The sequence below is a fragment of the Acomys minous genome (genome assembly GCF_964271855.1).
Source record: "Acomys minous genome assembly, chromosome: 15".
Taxonomy (NCBI): Eukaryota; Metazoa; Chordata; class Mammalia; order Rodentia; family Muridae; genus Acomys; species Acomys minous.
This window is the reverse complement of record NC_140497.1, coordinates 49,882,990-49,897,968: the sequence shown is the minus strand read 5'-3', so window position 1 is coordinate 49,897,968 and position 14,979 is coordinate 49,882,990. Positions and strand designations below refer to the sequence as shown.

Below are 14,979 nucleotides of genomic sequence, written 5' to 3'. Positions count from 1 at the left end.
CTAGTACTATGTATTTAAACACGTGTTTTGATGGGTGTAAGGTACATGTCTGAAATCTCAGCACTTGCCAATTTTCTTTTTTTTTTTTTTTTTTTTTTTTTGGGACGGGGTAAGAGGATTGGGGTAAGAGGATCAAGAGTTAAATGTGCTTCTTGTAGGTTTCTAGGATCCTCTGGATCTTTCTACTTTGCCATTGTTTCATGCTTCTCTCATCTAGAGTACCAACAGGATGTCCTCCCCTCTGTCCCAGTTTACTGGTAAGTGAAGGCTTTCATGGGACATGCCCCTTGGGCTAGTATGCAGATCTAAGTGAGTATATACCATTTGACTCTCTCTGCTTCTGGGTTAACTCACTCATTAGGATCATTTATAGCTCAATCCATTTGTCCAAAAATTTTGGGAATTCCTTGTTTTTAAGGGCTGAGTAGATTTGGGCCTAGGGGTCCTGCTCAAACTATGGCACCAACCAAGGACAATACAGGCTATAAACTTCAAACCCCTACCCAGATCTAGCCAATGGACAGGGCATTCTCCATAGATGGGTGGAGAGTGGGGTATGACTTTCACATGTACTCTGGTGCCTCATATTTGACCACGTCCCCTGGAGGGGGAGACCTGGTAGCACTCAGGGGAAGGATAGCAGGCTACCAAGAAGAGACTTGATACCCTATGAACATATACAGGGGGAGGAAGTCCCCCTCAGGCACAGTCATAGGGGAGGGGAATAAGGGGAAAATGGGAGGGAGGGAAGAATGGGAGGATACAAGGGATGGGATAACCATTGAGATGTAACAAGAATAAATTAATAAAAAAAATTTAAAAAAGAGTTAAATGTGGTCTTTAGTTATGAAGTATACACAGTAAATTAGGGCCTAGATTAGGCTAAATGGGACTTTGCCTCCCATGTGTGTTTTGGGAGCTTCTGTTGAAAGCCATTTGGCTCCAAGTACATCAGACTATTTCTAGATCCTCTGTTTCATTCTATTGCTTTCTATATATGGTTTTATGCCAATGCCATACTGGACTAATTATAATAGCTTTGTGATATATTTTTGGAATGACATACTGTGATGATTACCATTCTTTTCTCTTTATTGAAATATGTATTGGTTGTTCTAGGTCTTTTGTGGTATTCTACAAAATTTAATTATTATTTTCTTATTTTAGTTAAGTGAGATACTATTGTTTGAATTTAATTGTGTAAATATGTTTTGGGCTGTGTGTATACTATAGCAATATCCTTACAACTTTCCATTTATTTGTACTCTTTTCCAATTTCCCTCATCAATTTGTTGTTGTATGTATATGTGCATGTCTGTATTTATGTGTGTGTGTGTGTGTGTGTGTGTGTGTGTGTGTGTATGTGTGTGTTTGTACATGTGTATTGCCTGTTGCCTGCATATAAATATATGCACCATATACATGTCTATTGTCTGTAAAGGCCAGGAGATGGCAACAGATACCGTGGACCTATAAATGGTTGTAAACCTTCATGTAGGTGCTAGAGATCAATTCTGAGTTCTCTGAGGAAGCAGCATGTGCTCTTATCAACTAAACCATGTCCGCAACTTCTGTAGTTTGTGACAGACAGTGTTCATCTCTCCACCCTTCTCTGGCTATTTCCTGTGATGGCTCACAGCCTTTTTATGGTTACTGTTCCAGGAGGGACATATTTAACAGCTGTTATCTATATTTAGGTTTCATATGAAACATAACCCAGAGTGAATAAAAACCTAGGAAAGAAACTTTTTAAAACAATTGATATGTATAAAGCCAACTCTCACCTTCATGATAGATCATTTTTCTATGACAATCTAACATGAACATGAACACTTCTGTTGAAACTAAGTCTTCCACCTTCACTGTGTATGGATGAACCCCACTTTTGAGTGTCTCAGCTTATATGACTTATATAAACATTGAATTAACAACGGACTGTCACAGAGAATGTCCTGTGGGCCTGTTGGTCTCCGTGACACTAAAATGGTCTCCCATTCAGCAACTTGTGATTAACCACTCTTAGTTTTAGGATATTACCTACTATTGTAGTAGGGCCTTAGTGCCTCTGCTAAAAATGTTGTAAACAGGGAGCTTCCATAAGCATTTTAAAAGAAATGTTAGAAGACACAGTTGGATAGCCATTAAAACAAGGCATGGTGCATTCTGCTGGAACGATCTGGTGTTCAGGGGTGTGTGGTGGTGCTAATGGGGGATGTCTTGCCATCCCCTACAAACTCTAGGAATGCTTTCTGCATGATCATGAGCTCAGAAAAAAGCTAGACCAGGGCTCAGGGGACCAGGGAGATTCCATGTGCTGCAAAATCTCATTTTCTGGGAGATTTTTGAAGTCATATTTTTTTTATTCAAAGACTGAGAATAAATTATGGAATTATCAAATTTTGAAAAATGAAGAATTTTCTCCCCAATTTTATTTAGCAATGGGGCTTAAGTGGTTTGCTTCCATTAGTTTTCTATTGAATAATCACACTTGGAGAGGAAAAAAATGTTTAAAATATTCTTTCTAGCATCACAGACATGAAATGAATTTCGCAGAATGATGTAGCCTTCCACCGTGCCAGAGAGGTCTTCTTGTTTATTTACTTAGTTCTTGCCATCTATAGTCCTGAAGGCTGGATACTAACTCCTGGATTTTAAGGCATCTTGCCTAATGGGGTTGCTTCTTTCCTTGGCTTCTCATAAAAAGAGTGCCTATCCTATTAGGCCACTCTAATGAGCTCAGCCATATATTAGTGTTAAGAAGCATTGTAAATTAAGTGATAATTGAAGTCCAAGAGGTGAACCTAGGAAGTATTTATTCTACTCAGTCTTTTCTCTTACGATTTACATTTATAGTTTTAGCTAAATATTTGCTGCCAATCACACTTAAAAATTCCGTGAATGCTAGAAATGAGGTCAAAAGTATCTCCAAACAAAATCTAATGGTGTGTGTCCCTATGCTGTGCAAAGCATTTGACTCAGGGTAAAAAAAAGAAAAGTCTCCAGCAATGTTTAACATTGTGGTTTTTTAATGAAAAGAGTCACCGCAGAGCCTGAAATTATTAAAAATAACACTATTACTGTTCGATATCTGCTGTGTTGCTGAGGTTCTTGATGCCGTTTAATTGGTGTGATGGGGGAGGCTGAGGTGGAGGACAACAGGGTGTAACGGTTTGCTCATTCCTCGCATTTCTCAAGTATGTCGAGCTGTCAGCATGTGGATTGTGCACCACAGAGTCACCTCCAGTGGTTACTGGCCTGCTTGCTCCTATCAGTGTCTTTTGAACTCTTTCTTTGGCTTTGACTGAATGTGAAGTGCTTATTGGGATAATTGCTCATTCTTCTGCTGTGCCGGGAGCCTCTCTGGCGTCAGGTCAGTTGACTGAGTACCCTGGTCAAATGGAACTCTTCCTATTCCCTGATTTATTTGATAATGCTTAGTGTTTGAGAGTGTATGCGGTGCTGCGTGTGAAAGTGCATGTGTGTGTGTGTTCTAGTAAGTATTGTGTCTTGAGACAGGTATATGTGGTTATGTGTAATTACATAAATATAATGTTGTATATTTACATACATTGCTTCAGTAAGTAACAGACTTCATACAGCAATTGTCCCATAAAATGATATTATCCTACTGAGATCATAGCCACCTCGAGTCTCTACAGAATGAGGACACATTTATCAATCTGCGTCCTCTTGTTGAGCAACATATGACTATACTTCATGCCATAGAGAGTAGAACCGTGAAGATGCTTCAAGGAAGAACACTGAATAAGTAGAAAAAAATCCAAGGGCATGAAGGCAAGAGTCTCTGTCATAACCATCTTCATGACACATATCATAATAACATAGTTCACATTGAAGATGGGGTGGCACATGCACCTGATCCCCAAAGACAAGAGGCACGAAAAGGATGCTTTCTGTGAGTTCAAGACCATCTTGATCTATATTTGTAAATTTCAGGTCACCCAAGATGATGTAGTGAGACTAGTCTTTAAAACAAAAAGAAAAAAAGAATCTAGAGTCTCCTGTTTGTGGATAGAGTCCCTGTTACCCACATCAGTTGAACAAACACAATCTCTTGTGGATGTGTGAATAAGCTAATACCAGGGAAAGGTTCCCTGGCCTGGCCTGGCCTAGTGGTAGGAAGTGATGAGAAAGGAGCCCAGGTTTCTACACTTCAGATGTCCTCCCTCCCTTTTGTGTAGCCCTATACCCTGGAACTCCCTTCAGCACAAACATAGGAAGACTTCCAATCCAGGAGGTGAAGAGTCCACCACGGAAACCCATCTGTTGGGATTTGCATTCGCAAGGTTCCATCTTTTTCCCAGTGCTTTTGAATTTCAGAGGCCTTATGCGTGACGGGCAGAGTAAGGCTGGAGATTTTCACTTGTGTTCAGTAAAATGAAGGCCCTACCTGTTTTGAGGGAGTATTCTCTATATGTAAGGAGCTAGAAATGGATAAACCTCCACCATATATGAAGAAACTAAAAGTGCATATGACTATCTTTTTGTAGAGTTAAATATTTGAGTATTTGGGGGTAAAGGGAAGATACTGCTGTATTTTTCTTGCCTGTAGTTAAATTGTAAGGGGAACTTAGTGGTGCAGCACTTGCCTAGCTTGGATAAGGTCCTGTGTTTAATCCCCAACATTGTACAAATACTCACATACAAAACTTAACATATATGTATATTTAAATGACCTTTTTCCACCATAATATCTAAAAGATCTACTATCATATGCTGTAAAACTTTAAGGTGTAGGTTAGGTAAACTGCTTGGAATTCTAGTCCAGTGTCTGAGAAAGTTAATGTATATCATTTATGTTATGTTAATGGTAATCTCTTCAAAAAATATATTACCTTTAACAAACTATCATTTTTAAGGAAGTAGAATTCCTATTTGTGTTTGTTCTTGTAATTGCTTTAGGACAAATCTAGTAAAGACCAGTCCTTTTTAAATTAATTTATTCAGATTTCATCTCAATTGTTATCCCCTTGCTTGTCTCCTCCCATTGCTTCCTCCCTCTTTCACCCTATTCCCCTCCCCTAGGTCTGTGACAGAAGGGGACCTCCTCCCCCACTATATGGTCACAGCTTATCAAGTATCTTCTTGGTTGCCTTCCTATTCTTTCTTTGAGTGCTACCAGGCCTCCCCACCAAGGGGAAGTGGTCAAATATGGGGCACCAGAGTTCATGTCAGAGTCAGTCCCCACTCTCCACACAACTGTGGATAATGTCCTGTCCTTTGGCTAGATCTGAGTAGGGGTTCAATATTTAGTGTATGTATTGCCCTTGGTGCAGTAGTTTGAGCAGACCCACCTGGGTCCAGATCCAACTGTCATGATATTCTTCTTGTAGATTTCTAGGACCTAGGACCCTCTGGATGCTTCTGTTTCCCCATTCTCTCGTACTTCTCTCACCTAGAGTCCCAATAGGATGTCCCTGTATCTATCCCAATCTCCTGGTAAGTGAAGACTTTAAGGAGACATCCCAATTGGTCACTATGACAAAGGCAGCTCTGATAAAGGAAAACATTTAATTGAGGCTGGCTTACAGTTTCAGAGGATTAGCCCCATTGTCTTTGTGGCAGGAAGCATGGTGACACTCAGACAGACATGGTGCTGGAAAAGAAATAGCTGAGAATTCCACATCCAGATCTGCAGGCAGCAGGAAGCAAAAGACTCTGGGCATGTAACCTTGAAACCTCAAAGCCTACCTTTAGTGACACACTTCCTCCAACAAAACCATACTTCCCAATCCTTTCAAAAAGTGCTATGCCTTGGTGACCAAGTACTCAAATGTATTTGCCTATGGGTTCCACTCTTATCTAAACTACCACACCCAATGACTTGTGTTTAATCCCCAGAACCCACACAGTGGAAGGAGAAAACTGACTACCAAGAGTTGTTCTCTGACCTATTCAGGGGTACACACATACATGAAATAATGCAAAAATCAAAACCAACCAAACAAAAATGAACAAAAAGCAAAAACCAAAACAACAAAAACAAAAACAAAACTGAAACAAACAAACAAACAAACAAATGGGCTTCAGAATTAGACATGAATGGACCCCAATACCTTCTATATATTAACTATGATTTGGGGAATCTGGTTATTAACTCACTTATTTAGTTTTCTGAAATACAAAATGGAGATGATATATGTTCTTCATATGTTACTATGGGAATTAAATGAATGTAAAGTGCATGTTACTTTGCCTGAAACTTAATGCTGTATTTTGTGCACAACAGTGTAAGCTCATAGGGCATATCGAGTTACTTGTGATTTAACTACTTATTTTTATAAAGATGATCTTTATAAAAAAAACATTAGTGTGATAAAGGTCTTTTCCCCTTGTCACGTGTTAAAATGTACTCATTCTCAAGGATCCTACATCTTGTTTCTTGAGAAGTTACTTATCCCCCAAAGTGGTTTTGTTTGGAAAGGTGTGAGAGGTGACCAGTGCAGACACATCTGTTCCTAAGTCCCTGAGTTTCATATACTCAAGATAAATCGACAATGTTTGATTAACATAAACTAGTGTGTGAATAGCGTCTTGGCTGCATGGTCTCTCCGTCATTTTTTGCTTAGATTTTATTTGCCATCTGGATTGACTTGAGCTTAAACATTCATTCATAATCACGTGTTTACAAAGACAGAAATTTGTGCACACGGGTCTCAGCTATTAAACATTTGCCATGAATGAAGCAGTGTCCTTCAGACACAGAAACAAGAAGTAAAATAGAATCCTGGGGGTTCTCGCTTTACTTCGTCTCCCTCCCTCCCTCCCTCCCTCCCCCCCTATCTGTGTGTGTGTGTGTGTGTGTCTTTGTGCATGTATGTGTGTGTGTAAGTTAGGGTTCAATGTTATCACATGTCTTCCTCCTTCACTTCTCCATCTCTGCACCTTAGATTTTCAGAGTGGTCTCTCAGTGAAGTTGGCTTTCAGTGACTGGCAGATTGACTGGATATCATGCCCTAGGAGTCTTCCTGGCTTCACCCTCGTGGGATTGCACTAGTACAATAGAAACATGCCTGGAGCTCTGCATTAACATGGGTTTTAGGCACTTTACTCACTGAGTTTTCTCCCTAATCTCCTCACTTTCTGTTTTGCAAACAGATAATAAATAGTTTAGGTACATGGTTACACACGAGTAGCATAATTGCACTTTACATTTTAGCATATAATAGTGACATAATTGTATGCTAAAGTTATTTCAGTTTAGCTTTTGAAAATGGATTCTAGCATAAATTACGAGATCCGGAATTTATGATCTTATACATTTTGGGGAGATTGTTTTTCTTTACTTAAGATACAGGAAGAACAGAGCTTTGGCAGGAGTATTTCCTGTAAGTACCCTGTGGACTTTGGTACCTTGGCAGTAGACTGGGAAGGGGTGCAAGTGGTTATTACTTATGGAATAATTTGAGGATGGCCTATATTACTGTTACTTTTCCTTAAGCAATTTGATTTTGTGATTTCAGTGTGTCATATTTCCTTGTATTCTTGAATGGATAAAGTCCATCCTGGTACTCCACACTGTGTGCTTATCCTTATGTAGATTTAAAGGCACATGGTTTAAAATTTTTCTTTGTTTACAGATGGGAAAAGCAGAGACGTGATAAAATAAATTTAACAAAAGGCTGGTCTTTTGATTCATACACTTCTACTGTAACTTTGCAAAATAAATGTAATTGTCACTTTCTTTAAGTAAACTCATCTGGATTGTCACTTAGGAGTTGGAGAAGAAACTGGCCTGCTTGTCCAGGAATATTCTCTAAGCCTATTTGAGCCTTAATGTGTCCTGAATTCTGCTGTCATCCTTGACATAAGGATCAGCTTCTTGGAAATGGTATCAAAATGTCACAGGACAGATGGGCCCCATCAACTGAGTGGAAAGAAAAGTGTATCACTTCTGATTCACTGTTGGTGGGGCCGCTGGTCCAGTGTTTTAGACAAATTGTGGTGGCCATCAGACTGTAGTGGCCATAGGTCCTGCAGGTTCCCTCTTTTTATCAGACAATAACTTTGTAAGGCTGTCATGGTGGTGCAACCATGCCAAACCCAGGGCTTAGGAGGCTGAGTGTGAGACCAATATGGCCTACAAAACTAGATTCAGGCCAGCCAGAGTCATATGGTAAGACAATGCCTCAAAAAAATGATAGCCATGAAAATAATTTGCACCTAATTTTCCATCTTCTTTTTCTACATAAGTTTATCAATAAAAATATTTATCTGCCCAAAGAAACTGGGTACATCTACCTGATTCTGTAAGAGTGTTAGTGGCACATTACCATCACACCCAGAAGGAGGGTCACCCTGATGGAATTGCTCCATGAAAAATCTGGTTTGAATATCAAATGTGTGTCCAGAAGAAAGCACAAATAAAATGTTCTCAATTCAAGGTCAGTTTTCATAGCAGAGTGAATAAGAGGTATAGGTAAAGAAAGCTTTCCTGTCTGAAGACATTTTACAACTATGAGACTTATTAAAATGAATGTTATTATTTTTGTTTTTCAGACAGTCTCATGTAGCCAAGGCTGACTTAGAATTTACTGTGTGGCTAAGACTGGCCTTAATCTGCTTGTGTCATTGTCTCACCTCCCAATTCCTAACATTACAGGTGTGGACCAGCACAGCTGGCTAAAATTAATCAAACACACACACACACACACACACACACACACACACACACACACAACATTCATCAACTCAGCACAAGTATATATTTTTAGCTATCTCTATGAAATTGAACTTCATAAACCACCATTTTATCTAAATTGCCTAGTAAAGAGTTGCTTTCTGTTGTGTTACTTATGTTATGTAAAACATGCTTTAAAGCAAAGAACAAAATTTTTTTAAATGCAAATCTTTTTTATTATTCAATTTTTTTACTTTTTACATACACATTTTTATTATTACACATATATACAATAAACTCCCTACAGCAAGAAGAACCATGAAATAATCAGGAATTATATAAGTGTTACATTAATAGTATTTGGCAGCCTTGAAGAGAACATCTTTCCTATCTTGGTGTGTTTAAAACTCTGAATACAAATAAATATCTATCATATCTCATCATTATCAACTTAAAACATCTATCTAGACCTAAAAACATCTTAAACCCTAAACAACTAAGCTTAATTGTAAAACTAAACTATCTGGTCTTCAGTCCCATCAGAGACTTGAGAAGGACTAAAATTAATTACCTAAATATAAAGTGAGGGCAGGTTAGTAGCTTCCTAAATGAGAAGATGACAAAGACATCTAGAAACTGCACCAAAGATGCTATTCCTAGTATGGTTAACCATTTTCCCCAATTTTAGTTGGGCCCCTACACAAGTATTATTCATCCCAAATCAGCCAGAAGAACAAAATTCTTAAACTGTTGCCAAAGGAAGTTTTATTCTCGAGGAGTTTTATGTCAGTAACTAAAGAAGTCCAATAGAAGTTAACAACAGAAGTGTAGCTGGGTGTCATTTAACATAAAGAACACTAGGTATCTTGTAGGAAACCTGCCTACAAATCATAGCTCTTAGCATTCATTTATATTAGCTTGCTCTCCTTACAGTGCCTTTGAACTTAAGTCCTCTTTGCTGTAACATGGTATAGTACTATCCAGTTCATAAAACAGGTACGGATTACATCTGCAAGGTCTGTGTAAGCTTTCAGGCTGTATGATGTAAATGAACATAAACAATACGCTGCAGCTGATATGTTTCAGGAATGTGTTTGGTGGATGCAAAATCCAGGTCTGCGCCCTTCCTGCTAGAATTTCATTACATTACCTGGGGAGCAGGGCACGAAACCCCTCAACTGTAAATATCAAAATGTAGTAAGCAAAATATCGTGTTAGTGCTAAAGAGGGAATACTCCACATCTGGAATTAGGAAGGCTTCCCATGGAGGGTGACATTTGAGCTGGATTGTGACGTTGTGCTTTTTTTTTTTTCCTGGTAAAAGGTGGAGTGACAATTTAGAGCCAAGTAACTGGTATAAAAGCTGGAGCTGTGAAAAGTTCATGACTTTTATGAAAGTACAGGAAGTGGGGATTAGTTCAGTGTGAAAGGAGTAGAGGGTGGGAAAAAGTTTATGCTTTGGCAAGAAATAATTCTGGATGATACAGTGTCCAGGATCTTTAGCACACAGACTTTGAACTTGATCCTGTTTGTTGTGAGAAGGGGGCTTACTGGGGATTTAGAGCAGATTACTGCCTCGATCGCAGTCCTATTAAGATATATGAGACTCTAAGTGGCCTGCTGTACTAGGTGGAGGTCAAGTGGGAACAGCGTGACTGTGGGCTTAGTGACAGATCAGAGTCGCACTAATGCGTGCTGGTATTTGGGTCACAAAATAGAAAGATCGGAATTAAAAGGCCAGAGACCTCCTAGAGAGGACACGGGGTGGACTTCAGCAGAGTAAAAGGAAAGGACAGGGCACTGGGCCTGCCTCAGTCAGCAAGGGCTCTTGAAGCATGTGTCCTGGAGTTCACTGCCAGCATTCATGTGTAAGGCAGCGAAGTAACGCCCTTAGCATCCCAATGCTGAGCAAGCAGAGACCAGCAGATGTCTGAAGGTCAGCGGCCAACAGGCCTACCCTAATCTGCTTTCCTTATACACATGCACACCTACTTGTACACATGCACACACATACGAACTCACCAACATAGCCATACATAATTAAAAGAAAGAAAGAAAGGAAAGAAAAGAAGGAAGGGAGCTGGTAAAGATACACAGAGAAAGAAACAGAATATGTTTTGTGAGCGAATCATTTTGGTTTTAGGATTCATTTGACATGGATGTCATTCTTCACAGTTACTCTTGCTAGTCTTTTAAAATATTTTTTAATTTTTTATATATTTTATTAATTTATTCATATTACATCTCAACTGTTATCCCATCCCTTGTATCCTCCCATTCCCCCATCCCTCCCATTTTCCCCTTACTCCACTCCCCTATGATTGTGACTAAGGGGGACCTCCTCCCCCTGTATATGCTCATAGGGTATCAAGTTTCTTCTGGTAGCCTGGTACCCTTCCTATGAGTGGCACCAGGCATCCCCATCCAGGGGACGTGGTCAAATATGGGGCACCAGAGTTTGTGTGAAAGTCAGATCCTACTCCCCACTCAACTATGGAGAATATCCTATCCATTGGCTAGATCTTGGTGGGGGTTCGAAGCATGTATTGTCCTTGGCTGGCGCCATAGTTTGAGCAGGACCCCTGAGCCCATATCTGCCCATCATAATGTTCTTCTTGTAGGTTTCTAGCACCCTCGGGATCCTTCTATTTCGCCATTCTCCCATGCTTCTCTCACCTAGAGTCCCAACAGGATCTCCTCCCCTCTGTCCCACTTTCCTGTAAGTGAAGACTTTCATGGGACATATCCCTTGGGCTAGTGTTCAGATATAAGTGAGTATATACCACTTGACTCTTTCTGCTTCTGAATTAACTCACTCATTATGATTATTTCTAGTTCAATCCATTTGTCCACAAATTTCAGAAATTCCTTGTTTTTAATAGCTGAGTGGTATTCCATGGTGTAAATGGACCACAGTTTCTTTATCCATTCTTCTACTGATAGACACATAGGCTGTTTCCATGATCTGGCTATTATGAATAAGGCTGTTATGAACATGGTTGAGCAAATTTTCTTGTTGTGTGCTGGAGCATCTTCTGGGTATATTCCAAGGAGTGGAATAGCTGGGTCTTAAGGAAGCCCTATTCCCAGTTTTCTGATATGGTGCCAGATAGATTCCCAAAGTGGCTGTACTAGTTTGCATTCCCACCAGCAATGAAGGAGTGTTCCTCTCTCTCCACATCCTCGCCAGCATGTGGTGTCACTTGAGATTTTGATCTTAGCCATTCTGATGGGTGTAAGATGGAATCTCAGAGTTGTTTTGATTTGCATTTTCCTGATGACTAAGGAGGTTGAACATTTCTTTAAGTGTTTCTTAGACATTCGATATTCCTCTGTTGAGGATTCTCTGTTTAGTTCTGAGGCCCTTTTCTCAGTTGGGTTATTTGGTTTGGTGGTGTTTACTTTCTTGAGTTCTTTATATATTTTGGATATTAGACCTTTGTCAGATGTAGGGTTGGTAAAGATCTTTTCCCAGTCTGTAGGCTGTCGCTTTGTTCTCTTGACAGTGTCTCCTGCCTTACAGAAGCTTCTCAGCCTCATGAGGTCCCATTTATTAATTGTTGACATTAATGTCTGGGCTGTTGGTGTTCTGTTCAGGAAGTTGTCTCCTGTGCCAATGTGTTCAAGGCTCTTCTTCATTTTTTCTTTGAACTGACTTAATGTCTCTGGTTTTATGTTGAGGCCTTTGATACACTTGGGTTTGAGTTTTGTGCATGGTGACAAATATGGGTCCAATTGCATTTTTTCACACGTAGGCATCCAGTTAGACCAGCACCATTTGTTAAAGATGCTGTCATTTTTCCATTGAATAAATTTGGCTTCTTTGTCAAAAATCAAGTGACCATATGAACATGAATTCATATCTGGGTCTTCGATTAGATTCCACTGATCAACTAGCCTATTACTGTGCCAGTACCATGCTGTTTTAATTACTGCTATTTTATAGTACAGCTTGAGATCAGGTATGGAGATTCCCCCAGAGGATCTTTTGTTGCACAAGATTGTTTTAACTATTCTGGGTTTTTCCTTTGAGAATTGAACTTTCAATGTCCTTTAAAAATTGTGTAGGTATTTTGATAGGGATTGCATTGAATCTGTAAAGTGTTTTTGGTAAGATGGCCATTTTTACTATGTTAATTCTCTCAATCCATGAGCAAGGAAGCATTCCATCTTCTCATGTCCTCTTCAATCTCTCTTCAGAGTTTTAAAATTTTTTTCAAACAAGTTCTTTACTTGCTTAGTTAGAGTAACTCCTAAATATTTTATATTGCTTGTGGCTAATGTAAAGAGTGTAGTTTTCCAAATTTATTCCTCTGCATGATTGTCATTTGTACATAAGAAGGCTACTGACTTTTTCGAGATAATTTTGTATCCAGCTAATTTGCTGAAGGTGTTTATCAGCTATAAGAGTTCTCTGGTGGAATTTTGGGGGTCACTTACATACACTATCATATCATCTGCAACTAGGGATAATTAGACTTCCTCCTTTCCCTTTTGGATACCCTTGATTTCCCTTTGTTGTCTTATTGCTCTGGCTAGAACTTCAAGTACTATATTGAAGAGACATGGAAAGAGTAGGCAGCCTTGCCTTGTTTCCAATTTTAGAGGAATTTCCTTAAGTATCTCACTATTTAATTTGATTTTAGCTATTGGCTTGCTGTACATAGCCTTTATTTTGTTGAGGTATGTGCCTTGTATCCCTGATCTCTCCATAACTTTAAACACGAACGGGTGTTGGATTTTATCAAATGCTTTCTTTGTATCTAAGGAGATGATCATGTGGTTTTTCATTTTCAGTTTGTTTATATGGTGGATTACGTTAATGGATTTCCATATATTAAACCATCCCTACATGCCTGGAATGAAGTCTACCTGGTCATGGTGAATGATATCATTGATATGTTCTTGTATTCATTTTGTGAGTACTTTATTGAGTATTCTTGCATTAATGTTCATAAGAGAAATTGGTCTGAAATTTTTTCTTTGTTGGGTCTTTGTGAAGTTTAGGTATCAATGTGACTATGGTCTCATAGAATGAATTTGGTTATGTTCCATCCATTTCTATCTTTTGGAGTAGCTTGTAGAGTATCGGTATTAGCACATCCTTGAAGGTCTGGTAGAATTCTGCACTGAAATCATCTGTCCATGGGCTTTTTCTGGTTGGGAGACTATCAACGATTGCTTCTATTTTTATAGGGGAAATGGTTCTATTTAGCTTGTTTATCTGTTCTTCACTCAATTTTGGCAAGTGAAATTGATCAAGAAAATCATCCATTTCCCTTAGATTTTCAAATTTTGTGGCATATATGCCTTTTAGGTAGGATCTTACACTTCTTTGTATTTCTCCAGTGTCTGTTGTTATGTCTCTCTTTTTTCATTTTGTTGATTTGGATACTGTCTCCCTGCCTTTTACTTAGTTTGGCTAATGGTCTGTCTATCTTGTTGACTTTCTCAAAGAACCAGCTCTTGGTTTTGTTGATTCTTTGGACTATTTTCTAATTTATTAATTTTAGCCCTGAGTTTGATTATTTCCAGATGTCTATGCCTCTCGGGTGTTTCTGCCCCTTTTTTTTCTAGGGCTTCCAGCTGTATCGTTAAGTTGCTTATGTGGGATGTTTCTAATTTCTTTTTAAAGGCACTTAGTGCTATGAATTTTCCTCTTAGCACTGCTTTCAATGTATCCCACAAATTTGAGTATGTTGTTTCTTCATTTTCCTTCAATTTCAGGAAGTCCTTAATTTCTTTCTTTAGTTATTCCCTGACCCAAGTGTCATTAAGTAGAGAGTTGTTCAGTTTCCACATACATGTAGGCTTTTTGTTATTTCTGTTGTTGTTGAATTGCAGCCTAAGACCATGGTGATCTGACAGGATACAAGGTATTATTTCAATCCTCTTGCATTTGTTGAGGCTTGCTTTGTGACCTACTATATGATCAATTTTGGAGAAGGTTCCATGGGATGCAAAGAAGAAGGTATATTCCTTTTGATTTGGGTGAAAGGTTCTGTAGATATCTGTTAGATCCATTTGATTCACGACATTGGTTAATGATGTTATTTCTTGGCTTAGTTTCTGTTTCAATGACTTGTCCTTTAGTGAGAGTGGGGTGGTGAAGTCTCCCACTATTATTGTGTGGGGATCGATGTGTGGTTTAAGCTTCTTTAGCAGATCTTTTACAAATGTGGGTGCCTTTGTATTGGGAGCATAGATGTTCAAAATTGTGATGTCATCTTGGTCAACTTTACCTTTGATGATTATGAAGTGGCCTTTCTTATCCCTTTTGATTAATTTTGGTTGAAAGTCTATTTTGTTAGATGTTAAAATGGCTATGCCAGCTTGCT

General features: G+C 38.9%; 1 protein-coding gene across 1 annotated transcript in view; it reads left to right on the top strand.

Annotated features, from left to right (window-relative positions):
- The window catches only part of TLL1 (tolloid like 1), a 205,638-nt gene that overhangs the window by 6,261 nt on the left and 184,398 nt on the right, over positions 1-14,979 (top strand). The gene's annotated exons all lie outside the window — the stretch shown is intronic.